This window comes from Podarcis cretensis, assembly GCF_951804945.1.
Source record: "Podarcis cretensis genome assembly, chromosome: 1".
NCBI lineage: Eukaryota > Metazoa > Chordata > Lepidosauria > Squamata > Lacertidae > Podarcis > Podarcis cretensis.
Genome location: NC_137170.1, coordinates 102,925,965 through 102,944,953, shown reverse-complemented (window position 1 = coordinate 102,944,953; position 18,989 = coordinate 102,925,965). Strand labels below are relative to the sequence as shown.

The 18,989-nt window shown below is 42.7% G+C and overlaps 1 protein-coding gene across 1 annotated transcript in view; it reads left to right on the top strand.

The window, feature by feature from the left end:
• The window catches only part of GTDC1 (glycosyltransferase like domain containing 1), a 236,660-nt gene extending 222,559 nt beyond the window's left edge, over positions 1–14,101 (top strand). Inside the window, exon 11 of the transcript XR_013843193.1 lies at positions 13,213–14,101. The gene's annotated coding sequence lies outside the window, so the exon portion shown is untranslated. The remainder of the gene's footprint in view (positions 1–13,212) is intronic.
• Positions 14,102–18,989: the final 4,888 nt, after the last annotated feature.

Sequence of the window (18,989 nt, the reverse complement as noted above, 5' to 3'; positions counted from 1 at the left end):
TTGCTTCTTTGACGTGTCTAGATCCAGCCCTAGTGTCAGCCCAAGAAGTAAAAGTGAGAATACCTCTGAGCATATGTAGAATGTCTTCAGTTCGCTATGAACGTGGAAGCAGTAGCTGCTTTTGCAAATCTCAGTGTTGGAGCACCCAGGTCAGGACAGAATGGGATAACTTTTCCTAAATCTGATCACTTCTGGTATTTGAGATTAAGCCTTTAGGGTTGCGAACTGCTTTGGCCTGATCCTCTGCCTTGGAAGAGAAGATTGTTCTGCAGAAATCAGAAGGGGTATATTATTAGTAGTAGTAGTATTAATATTATTATTTTACAAAGTATGAAGACAAAGTGACCTAATAATATCTTCACTCTATCTGTTTAGAGGCAAAGGAGCCTTGCCCTCCTCGTCATCTGGTGACCTTCCACACCAGTAGTCACTTGTCTCTTACACCCTTCTATTTGGGCACTTTCGGGTTTATTACTATTAATTCTGGAGATTAGATGATGTTGGCTATTTAATGAACATTCATGCTTGCAGGGAGACTAGATGATGTACCAAAGCAAACATTGTCCCACACTTTCCAGTGTATTTTATCTGTCACTTCCCCTATCACAAAAAGTCTAGTCTTTTAGCAAAGGGGGTTTGTTGCAGAAGAACTCCCAGTCAGCTTTAACTTCGCAACTTAGCAACTTCGCAAAGGATGTGACTGAATCCCACCCCCCAAACAGCCACCGTCTGGAAGTGGCTTTTGTCCCCTCCTAACGTGTGAGATGGCTTGCTCCGCATGTGTTTCCACCACAAGTAGTATGGTGTAGCCCTGGGCTCCTTTTCCAGTGGGAGCCTTGTGGGTGGGGGGGTCTGTGTATGTCTCTCTTTCCCATCCCTTGCATTTTGGTTGCAGAGAGCAGAACTTCTCATAGAAAACCCCGGCCTTAGCCAAGACAACACCCTCAACATTAAATCAGCACAAAATTCCTCTGGGCTTTCGCAGAGTTCAGCCTGCAACTCTGACGAGGTATCTAGAGGCACATTAAAACAAATCCGGTCAAGTAAAGGGGCAGGCAAGTGATCCATGCAAAGGGCCTGACCTTTGTGGAGCTTCAAATAGAAAAGGCCTGTCTGTAAACAGTGGTAATTAGCCCTTTCAAAATTCTAACGACGATTAAAATGTAGGGATCGTTATTTTGTCAACAAACTTAGGAGGGCAGAGAGAAAACTTCAGTGCCAGCTTTTGCTTGCTGGCTCTTAAAAACAGAGGCACCCAATGAACTGAGGATGTGAACACAAGCAGAGGCCTTCCTAAAACCTTGGTGTCTCATCCGTAGAACAAGAGCCAGCCTGAGCTGTATCTGATATTAAGCAAGGACAGGTTGACTCTCCTTCTCACAACAAGGAATCAGCACTGGGAAGCGTCTTTTAACTCTGTAATAACAGGTTTCATAGTAAATGAATGCTGATGGTCAACTAGCCAATTATGGTTTAACTATCCCTTGTTTACAGCAAGGTGTAAAACATGCCTTTAGAGTACAAAGGATCAGACTGCCTAAGCTACAATTTGTCCTTCATCCCATTATGCTCCCCTTAAGCAAGGCTGGCTCCCTCTCCACCTCCCTCCCTCCTTCTCTCTGTCTCTCTCACACACATAGGTATGAGCACTGAGGAACATACCTCCCCTCTGTTGATTTGCGTTTGCTTTATTTCAAATGCATATTCTTGTTTACTTTTCAAAATTTACATAAATGTCAGCATTGTATAATTTCTATGTTAACAAAGCAGTGAGCAAAATCCCTTGTATGTTTATAAAATATTATTGTTTAATTCATGTAGTTTAGGAATTCCAAATGTTGAGAATAGGAAGGAGGCCAAATACCATCTGTTTATAGCTATGCTGCATCATCATATGTGCACTTAAAAAAAAAAAAAAGCGGGAAAGAGCTTTCTTGGTCAATCCACTGTATTTTTTACTCAGAATTCGGGGGCTCTATTGAATCACTCTTAGATCTTTGCCAACATTCCTTGATAAGGTTTAAATTCTGACCAGAAATGTATTCACTTCAGGATATGTGTTAATTACAGAACCATGCTAGCTTTGCACAACTCTCTCTCTCTCTCTCTCTCTCTCTCTCTCTCTCTCTCTCTCACACACACACACACACACACACACACACTTTCTCTCATTTTGTTTCAATATTCATTTAAGATTTGTGTGTTTCTGATTTTCACATGATCATGAGAACTTCAATAATTATGTGATCATGTCTTGGTTGTGTGACACAGGCCTATTTTGGACTACATTAGCAGCAGCATCTCTGTATTAATTTCATTCCCCCAGGAGTACTGGTTGGCAAACATTATTCCCATGCATTTTCCTATGCAAACAGCTTATAGGGCTAAATCTGCTTAGCTTCGGCAGTAAGGCTGCACCATGATGTAGAATAAAACTTTTCAAGCAGAAATGCCTCCTCTCTTGATTGCCACCTCAATCAGTCCTGTGGAACCAGGGGGGGGGGAACAGGGGATGGGGGGACGACGACACTACTTTCACTTTTCAAATTCATTTATTTGAGATGAGGGTACTCATACCTCCATGGGTATGACTCTCAGAAATATATGCATGTCAACCTTTTGGAAAGATCTTCATCAGGCAGCTTGTATTGAGCATCAATAATTACTAGTAATTTTTATACTAGGTTTTCATACATCTCAAAAGTGGTCTGTGAATAACCCAGAATGGTAGCACTAGAGGCTAACATTGTGTTGGCGTGAATGTTGGGTTTGCAAACCCTGGCAAGTCTTTGACACACCTGTGGCCTGGATGCCACATGTCCCACATCCAATATCAATGTAGTCCCCAGAGTTCCAATACAAAATTTTGTGTTTGTGTTCAGGAGCTTTTATAACCGATACAACAAGTTGCAAGACGCATCAGCAGTCATCGCTCAGTCTGGTAGACAGCAGGTTTGTGGAGCTTGGTTGTTGAAGAAGGAGCCATTTAAATCTAACAGTATTGTTGGTTGTATGTACTGGCATCACACAAAAACGTGATACCCTGTTTTTCCAGGATATAATGAATCACACATCCTCTATTCAGTTGCCATATTTGGCCATGACAAGACTTATCTGCAGTTGCTCTCAGAATATTTGTTTTTGTGTTTGTTCAAGGTGGCCCAACTGGTTTTGTCTGTTGTTGTTACTCTAGGTGTTAGAGTCTAACATATGAGAAATGCAGATGCAGCTATAAAGCAATAGTTTGGGGGTGGAGTAGGGCTGTCCACCTGTCAATCACCTGATGCCACAATGATGTCAGCTGATGGGGCTTGCAAAGAACCTTGTGTGGTGCTTTAAAACACCCACAGTCAGCTTATTGGGACTCTTTGCAAGGAGCAAGAATTGCACCTTCAAGAATTGGCTGGCTGCTCTCCCCACCAATCACACTCTACTTTCTGCTGGAATCAGCCATACTATGGATTTCCCCTCTACAATTCCCCTTCAAAGTCCCCTTTATATGACCTATAAAGCCCTGTAGGTCCAAGCTATCTGAAAGACTGTATTCCCTCATAAGAACCTGCCTGGGTTTTTATCTCTTCAGGGGAGGTCATTCTCTCAGTCCTGCCACCCTCACAGGCATGCTTGGTGGGGACCTGGGAAAGGGCCTTCTTGGTGGCTGCTCCCAGACTCTGGAACTTCCTCCTTGAAGAAACTCAACTGGCTCCTTCCTTGTTGTCCTTCCACCAGCAGGTGAAGACCACCTTGTTCCAACAGGCTTTGGGGAACTGATTGCTTTTAATCAGGGGCTGGTGCCGTGCTGTTTTTTGTTGTGATTGTATGTTTTAAAATACAGTGGTACCTCGGGTTACAGACACTTCAGGTTATAGACTCGGCTAACCCAGAAATAGTACCTCGAGTTAAGAACTTTGCTTCAGGATGAGAACAGAAATCACACAGCAGTAGCGGGAGGCCCCATTAGCTAAAGTGGTACCTCAGGTTAAGAACAGTTTCAGGTTAAGAACGGACCTCCAGAACAAATTAAGTTCTTAACCCGAGGTACCACTGTAGATCTTAGAATCACAGAACTGTAGAATTGGAAGGGACCCTGAGGTCAAGGCCAACCCCTGCAATGCAGGAATAGGCAGCTATTATTATTATTATTATTATTATTATTATTATTATTATTATTTGTACACCACCCTTCATCTGGAGATCTCAGGATACCGTCATCTCAGATAGATAAGAACACAAGGCATATGTATATAGTTGTAATTCTATTATTCGTTTTTTAATTATTTTCCCCCCTATGTTTTTAGTAATTCTTGTTTTTATCTATAAACTGTATTGAGTCACGTCAGGGGAAAACACGAGGTATAAATAAATATATAATAATAGTAATATAAGATGACCCCAGCTGGCTTGCTGTCACCACCAATCAACTGACTGATGCAGAGAGCAAGCTTCCCTTGCTTGCCCACCTGCCTATCATCTCATGTCATGTATGATGTCAGGAATGGGGCATGTGGGCATGGTTTTGGTGAAAAGGCCTTGTGGGCCAAATTGGGTCATGCAGCAGGACTAATTGAGCTTGCAGGCTGCCAGTTCCCACCCCTTCCCTGGTCTAAAATTACCTTGTTGCATCATTGCTTGCCTTGTGACAGAGGGATGAGCCTCTGTTCCATGGTCCCACAATGTGGCAACCACTATTTCATTAGAAGAGTAATAAGGCAGATATTGCAACATCATTCACACAATACCTTTAAACACTTCCATCGAATTGGTGGATTTCATCCAGTCATCAGATAAAACAATTAACTTATTTACTCTAGAGTAGTCCTGCTGTTTGTTGGAGTGCCTGTTCCATCGGTTCCCCACCCCATCCCAAGAATGTGACAAAAACGCTGATTTTCAAAAGGTTGTCAGATGTCTTAAGAAACCACGTTGGGGGAAATAGCAGGGGCTCCTGAAAACGCTGCTACGTTAAAACTGCACGCTGTGTCCATGCTGAATACAAGGTGTGCTTGCTTAACTGAGGGATATGTCCTTTGTTGTTAAGTCACTAAGAAGATTTGCCTTCCAAGCCCATGTTAATTAGTTAGCTTGTCAAGTCCTGTAGACGTCTTTCCACCTTTAAAAGCAGGAGATTCCCTGAGAAATGGGCTTAAAACATCCTAGCAAGGCCTGGAATGCTGAATGCCCAGATTAGTGGCAGGCTTTGTTGTGCTTGCATTCGGGGCAACCCAGCTGCAGTTTATCCTACTATTGCTAATGATGCTTGGAGTGATAGAGGTGGCTTGTGGAGCTTGCATATGGGGTCCCTTCCCTAAGGAGGCGGAATAATAGCTGCTACTCAGGTGGTATATGGGAGGATAAGAGCAGATCTGCAGTTGTGTTTCTGCCTGGTGCATGGTGACTCCGAGCGGCACAATATCAAGGTATACAGTCTGAAGCAAGGCTACATATCTTCCTCTACCGCAGAGGGACCAATGTACAGGTGGAAAACCATGGCAGTAAGCTGGTTGTATCCCAGCCCTGTCAGAATGTACATCTGCGAATTAAATAATTTTGTTGCAAAGCGTTTGCTGTATTATGCAGTTGCTCAACTCCAAGCATTGCTCACTGTGTTGAAATTTCTTTTAACTTTTGCCCTTAAAGCTCCCTTGTGTCTGCTGCAATGTTCAATGTTACAGCAACTCAAATTATTTAGCTGTGCCCAGTTAGAGGGCTATTGCCTCTTTAGTTATGATGCAAGGAACTAAAGCTCAGACCCTTTGAAAAAACAGAAGAACCCCCCCTCTTCTCCTGTTGCACACTCTGCTACTTACATTGTTATCTCCAAGCAATTGGTGACAGTAAAATGCACCTAAACCTCCCTTCCTACGAACAGCATTAATAGGTTATGAGGAACACAGGAAAGCAAGGAAGGCATATCGAGGGTGGGGAAAATGAGGAGGAAAGATGCTGACTAACAAATTTGTCTTGTTTTGCAGTGGTGAAATGTGTCATTTCAAATAGAAACGGGTATAATTCCAAGTCTGTAAAAGCAGAAATGTCATTAGGAGTGTGATGCAGTGCCCTTATGAATGACTAGCCAGGGAGAACTAGATTTCATGGCCTTGGGCGTTTTAAAAAGATAGCTCTGATCAAATGAGAAAACCAATCTGGAATCCAAGCCTTCAAGGGAGTAGCCATATAACTATTTCAGCCCGTAAGAGTGATAGCGGAATCCTAGACCACGCGAACATCAGCACATGCCAGTCTTTTTGTGTCTTTGAATTGCCAGGCGTTTAAAACTAGCCTGGATGTGCCACTTGGCAGGCTGCTACTGAACAGCATTAATGATGATGTGCCAAAAGCCAAAAACAGGCTCGGCCCATCCTGTCGAGTCACAGACATAAAATACGCTGAGCTGAAGCAGCCTGAAGTAGCCATGGGCTACTCTTTGTATCTTAGGAACTCTGGTTTATTCCCTCAGAGAGTGTGTGTGTGTGTGTGTGTGTGTGTGTGTGTGTTTGTAAGTTTCTGCCGAGACTTTCCATAGTCTAACTCTGCCTATCCTTTGCTGGATGCATATGGTGCAGATGAAGAAAAAGGGTGGGATTGGAGGAGGAGAAGGGAGGAAAACAAACTACCCCCCCCCACCGGGTCTAGCAGGCCTGGACCATTCCTAGCCTGTCCTTGTAAGATGACCCAGTTTCTCTAGTCTTCCATCCTGTATAAACTGAGAGCTAATGTCTCCCACTCCAATAAATGAGTGGGTAGTCTTGCAGGGAGTTGACTCCCAGCAGTATTTAAGACCTCAACAGCCCCAACTCTCAACATCTAAAAGGGGAGAACAGCATCTTCCCAGCCTAGGTGCAACTTTTATGAGTGGCTGGTCAGAGCTACCTGTCAATCAGAACCTACTTGGCTCAAGAGCACCAAAGAAATGGAATGTAGCCAAAATTCAGTTATTCCTCCTGACCATCCAGAATGCTCTGTGCCTTGCGAGGAAGGCCTAGCTAGTTTTCTGAAATGTAATCTTCACTTTCTTAAAGTCCCGAAAAAGCCCTTTCCCTTTTTCTTGCCTCTTATCCTTAATAAACTTTCAAAAATTGGCTGTCAGGGTTCTCTGTGTGCGTTTGTGCCAGACTCAAAGGGATATTTTCCCTTCACATGCCTAGACCATTTGGCTTCACAGTGCTTGTGTTTATCAGTGGGATTTGGCAGACAAAAGTAAGCTCTGGTGAGAAATGGATTAAAACAGGATGATCCGTCTGCCTCATAAATAGTCACCTTGCACCTTCAGGTCTCACTTCCACCCAAGGGAAACACAGGGAGTGTGCTGGCAGTCTACCTGAAGACCCCATTGCACAGCTAGACTACCCAGAGTGGCAGTCATGGAAGGGGAGAAGAGAAAAACCCTTTTCCATTACAGCATATATTGAAATGTGTGTGGAGAGCTACAACCATCATGGTGCCAGTGATCCTGAGCCATGTACATGGCTTAAGCACAGAGATGGGAAACTGGAAGTCTTTCCGATGTTGTTTAGGCTATAATGCCCATCTTTCCTGGCCACTGGACATGCTGGCTGGAGCAGAGGGGAGTTTGGAGTCCCTCGCCATCTGGAGGGCCACATATTACTCACCCCTGGTTTAAACCTTTGTCAGAGCTTTCCCACCCAATGTGCTCCACGTGGAAGGTTCCAGCTTGTGAAGAATATAGCAAAGAGAGCACATGATATGATTGCCTTCTCAACACAATTCAAGGCCATCACATCTATATCTCCAGCCTTGCTCTTATGAGGTCAGGATGGCATGCATGGGGTCATCTGTGTAATCTTCATTTAAAAAATATGGTGGGTTTGGTGTCATGACCCCAGACACAGACCCTCACATTACCCCAAGGAAGATGCAGATGAGGAGGTAATTTGGGCTTCAGCACTCAGGAGAAGATCCTCAACACCACCTCCTGGGCCCTCCTGACCTGAGGGTGTAGGCCTCTCACTCTCCTCAGACTTAAGAGGATGAGCCCCCAGTAACATCCCTATCATTTCCAAAGCATCAAATTCAGCACCTGCAGAATCAGACAGGTCAGCACATAGCTCCTTGACTACTGTATAGCCCTTGTCAGCCTGTATACAGCCTCTGATGGTCCCTGCTCTTTGTTGAGACACCTTCCACAGCTTAGGCAGCAGGGCCAGTGGGAGCTGACCGGGGTACTGACTTGCTAGAAAGACTTGCCTTGACCTGAAAAGACAGGGCTTGACCTGCTTCTTCCAAGTCCCAGCCCCTGTAGAACAGGATAGTAGGTTAGGCTAACTGCCAGGATTGCCCAGTGTTGTTCAAGGGTGATGGTAGGGTTTTAACACAGTTCTCCCCAGCCCATGTTCAACACTGCCATACTGGGTCTCCGATCTTGACCTATAAATGACTTGGGCTTAGCTAGGAATCCATATTCCATTGAAATTTCCAAGATAAACTGAGAATGCCCTCTTGACTATTCCATCTGTGTGTCAGGTCTGGTGATGAAGGCAAGGCACACATGGAGGCATTCTCAGTGACAGCTTCACAGTTATAAAATTCCTTCCTCTTGGAGGCTCGCCAATGTCCATGCCCGAGCATTTTTCCAGAAGTGCTGAGAGCTATTTTTCTGTGATTAAAGAGGGAAATCTGCAGAGTAACTGAGTCCATCTCTGCGAACTGGGTGGTCTTCCTACCAGTTTTTTAGACATCTGATTTTAGATGTAGTTTTGTAAATAGGCATTTATTCTTAAAATACGTTGGAAGTGGGGAGGCAGACAAACCTAAATAAGCACTGGCTTAAGCAAGAGATCCACCACCTGGGGCAGTTAAATGATTTGGATGGTAAATGCATTGGAAGCAAAAAGGGGCTAGGCTGTGATAGATGTCACCCAGGTGTGTGACTGGCAATTTGCGTGATACAAGGGGATTTCCTGTGTGAACTAAGGCAGAAGGTTGGCATGCAGGCAGGCGGTCAAAGTGTTTAGGAGCTTGACTGAAGCTAAAAATGGACATTGCATGGAAGAGAGAGATTGAGAGATGTGCTTTGGATTACGGTGTGCTTGTATGACCTGGGAGGGGAAAAGCTTCTGTCTTGGGGTCTGTGCTGATTGTTGCTTGCCATCTAGAGTTCTATAAAGTACCTTATAATGTGCCCTGAAAAGGAGACATCTAAACCAGGCCTGTGCATAATTAAAAGAAATTCTACGGATTTCTATGGGGCCTACTGAAAGAAGGGGTGCATGGTTACTTCCCACCTCTCTCAAGAGTTGAATTACACATGACTCTTTGATGGGTGGATCCCCCCCCCCCCCGAACCTTATTTTAAAACCTTAAGAAGCTGTGGTAAGTGGCAACCTGAATTGAAAATTTGTGAAGAAGGAAAAATGCTGCTTACCTTTCTCTCTGCAGGCTGTTTGTCTTATCAAAATCACTGAGACCAGACTATTTTTGTCCTGTGGGGGGAGATGATGTGGATATAGGTACAATTTGCAGAGGAGGAGCAACAGGTAAGAGGGAGATGATTAACTCTTCTCCTGTGTGTTGCTTTTCCCCTGCACCCCTTTCCCCAAGCTGGGGTTCCTTCTCTACCCTGTGCTTTAGATTTAGATGCCGATGCCAATTTCTAACGTCAACAAATCCTGGAGTTGCGCTGTTAGAGACATCAAGGAAGAAATTATTTTTCATAATCGTTTGCTACTGTCTTCATGCTCCTAACTAAAGAAACTCCTAATAGTTTTTCCTAAAACACTTTTGATTTTTAAAAGTTGACATGGGGTGGAAGACTCTTGACCTCCCCTGCTGTAATTTTACCTTTCAAGGTGACAGTATCTAACACATCTGTCACATCACATACACTGATAAACATTATGCATATGCTTTAAAAACCTTATGGTTTTCGGTTTCTAACACTTTAAAAAAAATTAATGTTAGTTGCAGAAACAGCTAAAATAAATTCATGAATGGATGAACATAAGTGTCAGTGGTGAGCCAACTATAGATTCTCACTCACCCCTTTTTGGTCAGACTTCCTCAGAGAAGAAAGCTTTCTGTTTCTAGCAGAACCTGACTCTGTATATTTCTTATTGGCTGGCACTTGTGACAATCATGAAACCGCCTCTCGCCATGACTGGGCAGTATGCTGATTGGTTGATCCTTGTGGCAATCACAAAACCACCTTCTGTCCTGGAGCAAACCTTGTCCTGGAGCAAATTAAAAACGAAAGCACCTTGGGTTTATTTTTCTTTTATAAAATTTGCTGAAGAAACATTTAAGTAGATAAAAGTGTCAGGCACCTGACTATAATAAAAAATAATAATAAAAGCCCACAGCTTGCCCAGGGAATGAGAGGAAATATAAATGAAATGAGCACTTATCCAAAGCCAGGTTTGTAAGAAGTAAAAGCTAAGGGAAGCAGAGTACAACCCTGCTGCAGAAAAAACTGTAAGGCTTCAATAAGTGAATACAGTAGATCTCATCACACTTGAAGTTACATCTTAGTATTCTCTATTTTTAAGGATGCCCCCCCCCATCCAAGCATCATTCTCATTGCTGCATTCTGAAAACCTCTTACGGACCCCTAAAGATTTATCCTGATTGCTGACACATTGCACATACACAACTCAATTCTTTGGGAAACATTCTTGTTTAAAACCCCATAGACAGTGTTGGTGCATCACTGCTATGAAAAGACCTGTCTGGTGCACAACTGAATGAACAGTCCTGGCAGCAGGCACATGCAATATGATCCCATTGTAATACTGTTTGATGCAAGAGTATGTTTGATCAGTTACCAGTGATGAATATCATATCACATCAAACAATATGATACAGTCTCATTGTATGGAATTATGGCTTCTGTCAATCAGGCAGTCTTCGGCTCCTTTAACTGTCACCTTTGGGGAATGGAATAAAATGATAGCTACACATACATTAATAAATGAGCTCCTGCATGAATTCCATACAGACCTGTTGAGATTTTGTTGTTCTTTTCTTTCTGTGGTTTCTCTCCCCCCCCCCTCGTTTTCTTCTTTTTAAAACACATACTGAACAAGAGTTCACTTAGTTTATAGAACTCACCATATGAGAAGCTCTATATTACCTTGTTATGCCCCGCTCCAGAATAACAGTAGATAAAACCCACTTAAGTTATATCTGTGGTATAGATCAGAGGTGGGTTACCTCAGGTATGAGGGCCAAACATGGCCTGCCTGGTCTGCCTAAACTCTCCCTAGGTTACACCCCTCATTAGTCCCACTTTGCAGCCTCCCTGGGTGTTTTTACATGGTTGGAATGGGTCCTTGAACCCTGCTCATGTGTCTTGTTTGCCTTGATCGCAGTGAGCAAGTGCAAAGGTAAAATTTATATTCTTTGCACCTCCCACATTTGCCTCTAGTCCCACCCATGACTACCATGTGGCCTCTGGAAGGAAACACAGCCCTCAGTCTGAAAAAGGGTTGTCACTCCTGTTATGGATTCTCAGAAATTACCTTGCATCCTAAAGAAGAGTCCTACAAACCATGCTGACTATTCTGTAACTTCTTCTGCTTAGGCCTAATAGAGGTATTTCCTGTTGATGTTGTTGTTGTTGTTGTTGTTGTTGTTGTTGTTGTTGTTGTTATACATTGACCTAACCATTCATTTTTATTTCCTAGTCTTTTCTTCTTTTTTTTTGAAAGAATTATATTGGAGTTTGATGAGCATTTCTTTAACATAAATTACCCCAGTAACAGCCTCATTTTCATATTGCTTTTGCTTGTCTACTGTCTTAGTTGGTATATTGCCTGCCTCCACCAGACTACATAAATGTCTTATCTGTTTTGGAGTGTGTGTGTTTCTTGCGGGGGAGAGAATTAGTGACTTTGAGTTTCTTTGAGTTCCCTTTGTTCCTCACTACATCTGAGTGCCAACAAAGGTCCGTATAGTTAAAGCTATGGTTTTCCCAGTAGTGATGTATGGAAGTGAGAGCTGGACCATAAAGAAGGCTGATCGCCGAAGAATTGATGCTTTTGAATTATGGTGCTGGAGGAGACTCTTGAGAGTCCCATGGACTGCAAGAAGATCAAACCTCTCCATTCTGAAGGAAATCAGCCCTGAGTGCTCACTGGAAGGACAGATTGTGAAGCTGAGGCTCCAGTACTTTGGCCACCTCATGAGAAGAGAAGACTCCCTGGAGAAGACCCTGATGTTAGGAAAGATGGAGGCACAAGGAGAAGGGGGCGACAGAGGACGAGATGGTTGGATAGTGTTTTCGAGGTTACCAGCATGAGTCTGACCAAGCTGCGGGGGGCAGTGGAGGACAGGAGTGCCTGGCGTTCTCTGGTCCATGGGGTCACGAAGAGTCGGACACGACTAAACGACTAAACAACAACAACAACATCTGAGTGCCTGATTTATATTTATATGTTGACATGGGCATTGTGGTATGTATGTGCAAGAGCTAGAGAAATGTCTACCACATTCACATATGTCAGTAAATCTGTAAGTCTGGGTTCAACACCCCTGATTATTATAGTGTTTGTTTCTCCCACCAGCTGTCCCTTTCTCTTATCTATGCACAAGGAACCTCTGAGACACCATGGTAGTTACAGGGCCTATGTCTGGTAAGTCACTGTGACAGCAAGATGGTAGACAAGGTGACATTTAGTTTCCTCCAGCAGGACCAATCTTACTTACTTCCCCCCCCCCCCTTTTTTTGAGCAAGCATATCACATAGGGAAGCACACGTCTCTTTGTCTCTCATTTTAACTGCACAAGCACACACTCTCAGGTATAGCAAAAGGCCAGCAACTCCATGTATGATATGTTGCTTGCTGTGCTCTGCTTCTCTGATGGCTTCCTGCAAATCTCACAAGATCTGGTCTATAGTGTATAGATACAGGGAAATAGTGCAGTTGTTGTTGTTTTAGAAAAATCAAGTATTACCAATAATTTAGCCTCGTAGTAATGGATCTGCAGCCTGGGCCTGAATGAACCACTATTTACAACCACATCTGCTCTCATTCCTCTCTTGTTTCCTGTTCCTCTTGCTTCCCTCAAGCATTTGCTATCCCTGTCTCTTGCTCCCCTTTCCCCCCTTTGTTGACCTCTTGATGGTAAGATACCTGGGGGCAGAGGACCTGGTGCTTTGTTTTTTCATGCATTGCTGTGAAAAGTGCACTATTAATTTATGATGCCAAACAAACAATTAATTAGAATAAGCTCGCTCAGACTGACTGTTTGAAACAGGTCTTCCTGTGCACCGCACCAACTGCAGTATGCTGCCATGCTGACTTCGGCTTCCGACGAATACAATAGCCTGTCACATTGCCATCTTCAGCTGTCATGTTGTCATCAGGCATCCCAGACTACTGAGGGTCAGCATTCAAAGAGAAGCTCTTCTTGCAAGCTGGGCTTCCTTTCAAGATCAAGCCCAAGTGTGAATCCATTGTGCTGCACCTTATTGCGCAGAAGACGCTAATTTGGTAGATGCACTCTGCCGTATTCTGATCTTGCCTGATCATACAAGCTGTGTGCAAGAGATCTGCCAAAAGTGGTTGGAGTGGCAAATTTCTGCCAAAACTATGCTGTGTGGCATGGTATGTCGTGCTGTCGAATCTTAGGAAAACTATAACCCGGTAAGGTGTTGTTGTTGTATGAAGAAGAAGAAAAATACCACTAAGATGCAGCCTGAGCTGAAAAGGGCTTACAGTCCAAATATGAGACATATGACAACAAGAGAATGGAACTGTTGTTGGAGCATCCTTCCTTCTCTTTAAAAATACTGTTAACAGTAGTGCTTTCCTCCTGAGGTGATTATACCTCTAAGGGCTCCTTCTGTTAAAGAAGTATTTGCCTAAGTCTTCTGGCCCTGTTCCAGTTTGGATAATTACACTCAACCTAATTTATTAAGTTTTATTTGGATGGCTGTATTCGCCCCTTTGCTTGCCTCAATATTGTACAGGCGACGCTGTTAAAACTTCGGCGCGTTTTAGGAGAGGGTGAAGGCAATTCGATTTAGATATACAAATAAGACTTTAATGATCCCTGATTTGTGAAGCTGTTGTACGCATAGCAATTCTGGAGCCAGCATTGTTAGGAGGTGAACTGAAACGGGAATAAAAGTGAATTTGTGCTCCCATTAAGATTGCTTTCAGACTTCAAAGCGGCTGTAAATCAGGCTGCGGTGTTCCAGTAAGCTCACCCATTATCCACCGTAGTCGTGCTGACATCTTTTCAAATTGGAGGATGAGGGTTTGGTGAGGAGGCCTCATTTCATGCAAGTAGTCCCAGTAATGGAAAATGTAACAAAAAGTTGTGCAAGTGTATGTACCACTGTAGTATAGAGTCGTTCTTCTTTCACAGAGCCTAAAGTGCATCAAGGTTCAAAAGGGATTCTTCTGCTGTTACACCACCACCACCACCAACAACAACAACCAAAAGAAAGTTAAGCATTACTTTGCTTGAACATAAATGGTAAATAAAGGCACTGAAGATTCCTTCTCTCTGAAGAAAAGTTATACGACCCATATGCTTATGCAGCCAGTTGGTCTAAGAAAAGCAATTTTTTGGCATGCTTGGATTGCACAAACAGAACTATTTCTTCAGAAGAAGAAGATTGTGCAACATGAAACTTGCTACTTTAGCATAGCTGGTCCAATGCTGTGCACAATGGGCAGCTCCAAACTTATCCTATTTTGCTGATTCTGTGTAAAAACAACATGCCCCAAATATACAAGCAACTGACTTCATTCGTTCATTGTACTGACCAAAAATACCAGAGAGACAAGTCTGGATGATGGGGCCATATAGAGGGCCAAGACTTTCTAGGTGGATACCCTTGGAGATGTACCCGCATGCCAGCCTGAGTATTTTCCACAAATGTGGTAAAATATTTTGCTCATGCTTGATTTCAGTGCCTAAGGTTATTATGGGGAGAGAGAATACTTTGTTCTGTTGGGATTGGAGCAACAGTCAAATAATGTTTTATGCATTTTAGAATATATGTGTCAATATTTTTAGGTAGATAGGTTATGTGTGTCACTTTTAAATATTTATTATCGGTGCATAAAAAAAGAGTGACTTCAAAACATTAAACATTATAATTACAAAACCATGATTGTCTCTGTTTTTTAATGTGTTGGAATCCACCTTGATCTGTTAGGAAAGAGTGGGATAGAATATTAAAATATATAAAGTGAATTGAGACCAGTGGAATTTGTTAGCTGAGATTGACTTGTTTTATTGATTTCAGTGGGGCTCATGGGATACTAACTTTCTCATTGCAGGGGCCATTAGACACCACAAAAATGAACAGGGACTTACTTGCAATTGACGGCCACAACACAGAATCATATTGTTGTATATACGCTTTGGATCCACTGATTTTAGTGTGACTTGAAAACGCCGAAATGTTGCACAGGATGATGGCAAAGTATAAGAGAGAACTCTGCCTCATTCATTTCAGGCACCAGAGCTTAAGGAGTTAATTTTCTGCGAGCTGCTCAGAAGCAGGTCAGGTATCTGTTAATAATCAATATCAAAATCTCAGTCCCAGATTTTTTTTTTTTTTAAGCAGACTGCACAACTAACAGTTTGGCACAAGGTTGGAGGGAAAAACTGTGCCAGCTGACTGATGAGCACCCATCGTTTTTAATTAATTGGGTTGAAAAATGTTTTGTGTCAGGTTGAATTTAGGAGCTCACTCAGCTGTGATTCTCAGGACATATAATTCCCACACCCCCCCACACGCATACCTTGCTGTCTTGCCAACCCACCCTGTAGAAATTCTAGAAGAGAACGTATAGAGGAAATACTGGGTAAGTTATAGAATTATGGCAGACAAGCAGAAGCACTAAAAGTATGCGTCATTTTCAGGAAGGAAAAATGTGTATCAATATTGTTTCTTTAAAGTTTTTAGCTGGTTAAGTTACACAGTTTTAATCAGACGACTCAAAAGAATTATCTAAATAAAAGCACAGTTGACATACAGAGTTGCTATTGTGAGGGCATTAAATGACTGTTGCATCTCCCCCCTCCTCTGCCGCCGCCCAATAACTATAGACAATTGGAAATCTTTCAAACCCACATTTGCTTAAACGGAGAGATGGACATGGATTGTTTGTGTGCCATCAGCACTGTGCTCCTTTTCAGCTTCTGTCTTTCTCTGTGAGTCAAATTACCACACACTCCTTTTCTTTTTTTTTAACAGAGAATTTGTGGAATATCTTGGGGTTGCTCTTTAAAATAAATGAATGTTTCTGTCAGCTTTCCCTTAATAGAATCGGTTCTGATATCCTCTTTGTTCATGCTGTTACAGGCTTCAGTCGAAGGGTTCTTTGTGTTAACTTTTTTAAAGTTACATTACAAAGAGGTTTTAAGATTTCCCAACAGGATTTTTTCCCCCTCTTTCTTTCTTTCTTTCTTTCTTTTTTAAACAGGAGCTTTTGATCTCAAACCTGCTGAGGCCAATGAAATCCTTACCAATTCTCCAGCTACTCTTCACTATTGGAATTTGAAAAGACCCACCTGAAGGATTTAACTCCCTGCATGGTTTCTGCCATCCCTTTTGAGAGTTCCATTCATGTAGACAGTGAGGGGGTCTAGGGCACCCTTTGTGATCTGCGAAGTAGCCTAAGGTGCCCTTTGCATAAAATGTACTCCCGAGGAAATAAAAACCGGGAGGACACAAACCTATATACCTTATTTCCTGCTATCTTCACTTAAAGGAAGAGTGCAGGGGGGCTGCTTAACATCCTTTGCTACCTAAATACCTTTTGGACATGGGAGTTCAATAAAAGAACTTTCATTGCATCCATTACCCTACTGTGGTGCATAGCAAATTAGATTTAAAAGGGTACTCTTTCCCTTACAGCTATTTCTATCATTTTCTTTAAATTTTCAATTTAGTGTCTAGTGACAGAATATTCCATAATGTACTTTAGAACTATATAACACCAATTATGCTAACTGTGAACATTATTTCAAAAGAATTAGAGTTATATTAAGTTATAGACAAACCGTTGGGGAAAAGGTCAGGTTAGAAGCAGGGAGAAAAAAAGCTTTGTGAAAGTCAGTGTTAGAAACTCAGTGATGAATTTCTATTCCCCCCCCCCCTTCTTCCCTACATTTTGTAGAATGTACACAGCATGGATTTCTTCTCTGAAATGCTGTTCGTTAATTAGATGAGCATAAACCATGTTCCCTTGTTATTTCACATCCACACGTTTCTCCATTAAGAGCTACTGTTGACTATTATCGGTTGTGCTGAAACATTATTTTTAATTTTGAGTCACTGAGTAGCACAAATGATTACCCAGTAGTTGCTTTGTAGATAAAAGATCAGTTAGCTGAACAGCCTTGAAAGAGTATCATAAACTGAAAATTATGTTGTGCCTTACAGGATCTTCTAACACAAAAGCTAGGGACTTTGTGGTATAGGCTGTATATTCAACTAAAAAAAAAAAAAAAAAGTTCAGTGCAGAGTAAGTCATAAACAAGAAAATGCAAAATTGAGCAACTCCTACCTTCTTTGTCTGCTACGTTTACATTGTGGGATTAGTAAATGAAAAGAATAGAGATATCACCAAGCCCATAAAGAATTAATGGCACTGTTTTTAAAGTTCACATTTGATTGAATAAAATGCATCAAAATGGTTTTTGTGTGTGTGTGTGTGTGTGTGTGTTCTCCCCCAAATATGTAACCTGTGGTTTGTTTTGTTTTTTTGTTTTTTTAAAAAACTGAATTCTTAATGTCTATCCTATTCTCATAGCTCCAGATTTTGCATCCTTTCTGGTAAGATATCCTATTATTCTGGGAAGTTTTCAGTTTCCTTTACAAGCCCCTGCCACAACATAGAACATGCTTCTTCACACAGGCACATCCCTTGCTACCAGCCATCCAGACAAGCAAGAAGCATTATCAGAACTTGTTTTTATCACAATTGTTTGTTTCAGCACTAAATTGAGGATACTAATATATGGTTGCCAGACGTCCCCGTTTCCCGGGGACAGTCCCCACATTTAGAAATCTGTCCCTGGACAAAATCCGTCCCTGGAATGTCCCCGGATTTCATTTAATTTACATTTTAGGTGTTGTAGATTTATTAGGAGAAATTAATTTTGCATGATTGGTTCAACGGCACAAGACATATGGGGACCTCCAGAAAGGCAAAATGGTGGGCGCCACGGCAGCGGGCAGCTCCTGAAGCCAGCCAGGGCCAACTGCGCTACCAGGCTGGCTCTGGGCTACTGAGGCTGCCACAGCCACTTCCAAGGGAGAACCGGGGATGCTTGGTGCGTCAACTGGGGGAACCACTGACCCCCTCCAACCCAAATTGAGCCAGGAGTGAGAGTGCCTGGCCGACTGCCCAGCAGGCAGCGGGAAAACCCCAGATCTGACGCAGAGAGAAGGAGGAGAGGAGAAGGAGAAGGAAGGGAGAGAAAGAGGAAGGAGAAAAAATAGGGGAGCCCCGAACTTGCTGCGCCATTGAAGTAGGAGAGCACCGGGAGGACAATGACACATGGCCGAGCCCAGACCTGACCTGAGCCTACTCCACAGCAGCTAGTGCTCCAAGAGAGCAGGCCGGGGCCCATAGGAAGGCCACATGACAGAGGACACCACAGAAGAGAATATATTACTTCTTTTTGAAAAAGAAAACACCAACTTTTTAAAATAACTTTTATTTCTCTTTTTTTTAAAAAAAAAAAAAGTGTCTCTGGATTCTTTGAAATTTTTTTGGGTAACCTTATACTAATAGTCACTGGTTCCCTTAGGACATGGGTAGGCAAACTAAGGCCTGGGGGGCAGATCCGGCCGAATTGCCTTCTAAAGCCGGCCCTCGGATGGTCTGGGAATCAGCTTGTTTTTACATGAGTAGAATATGTGCTTTTGTTTAAAATGCATCTTTGGGTTATTTGTGGGGCATAGGAATGCATTCTTTTTTTTCTTCAAAATATAGTCCGCCCCCCCCAAGGTCTGAGGGACAGTGGACCAGCCCCCTGCTGAAAAAGTTTGCCGACCCCTG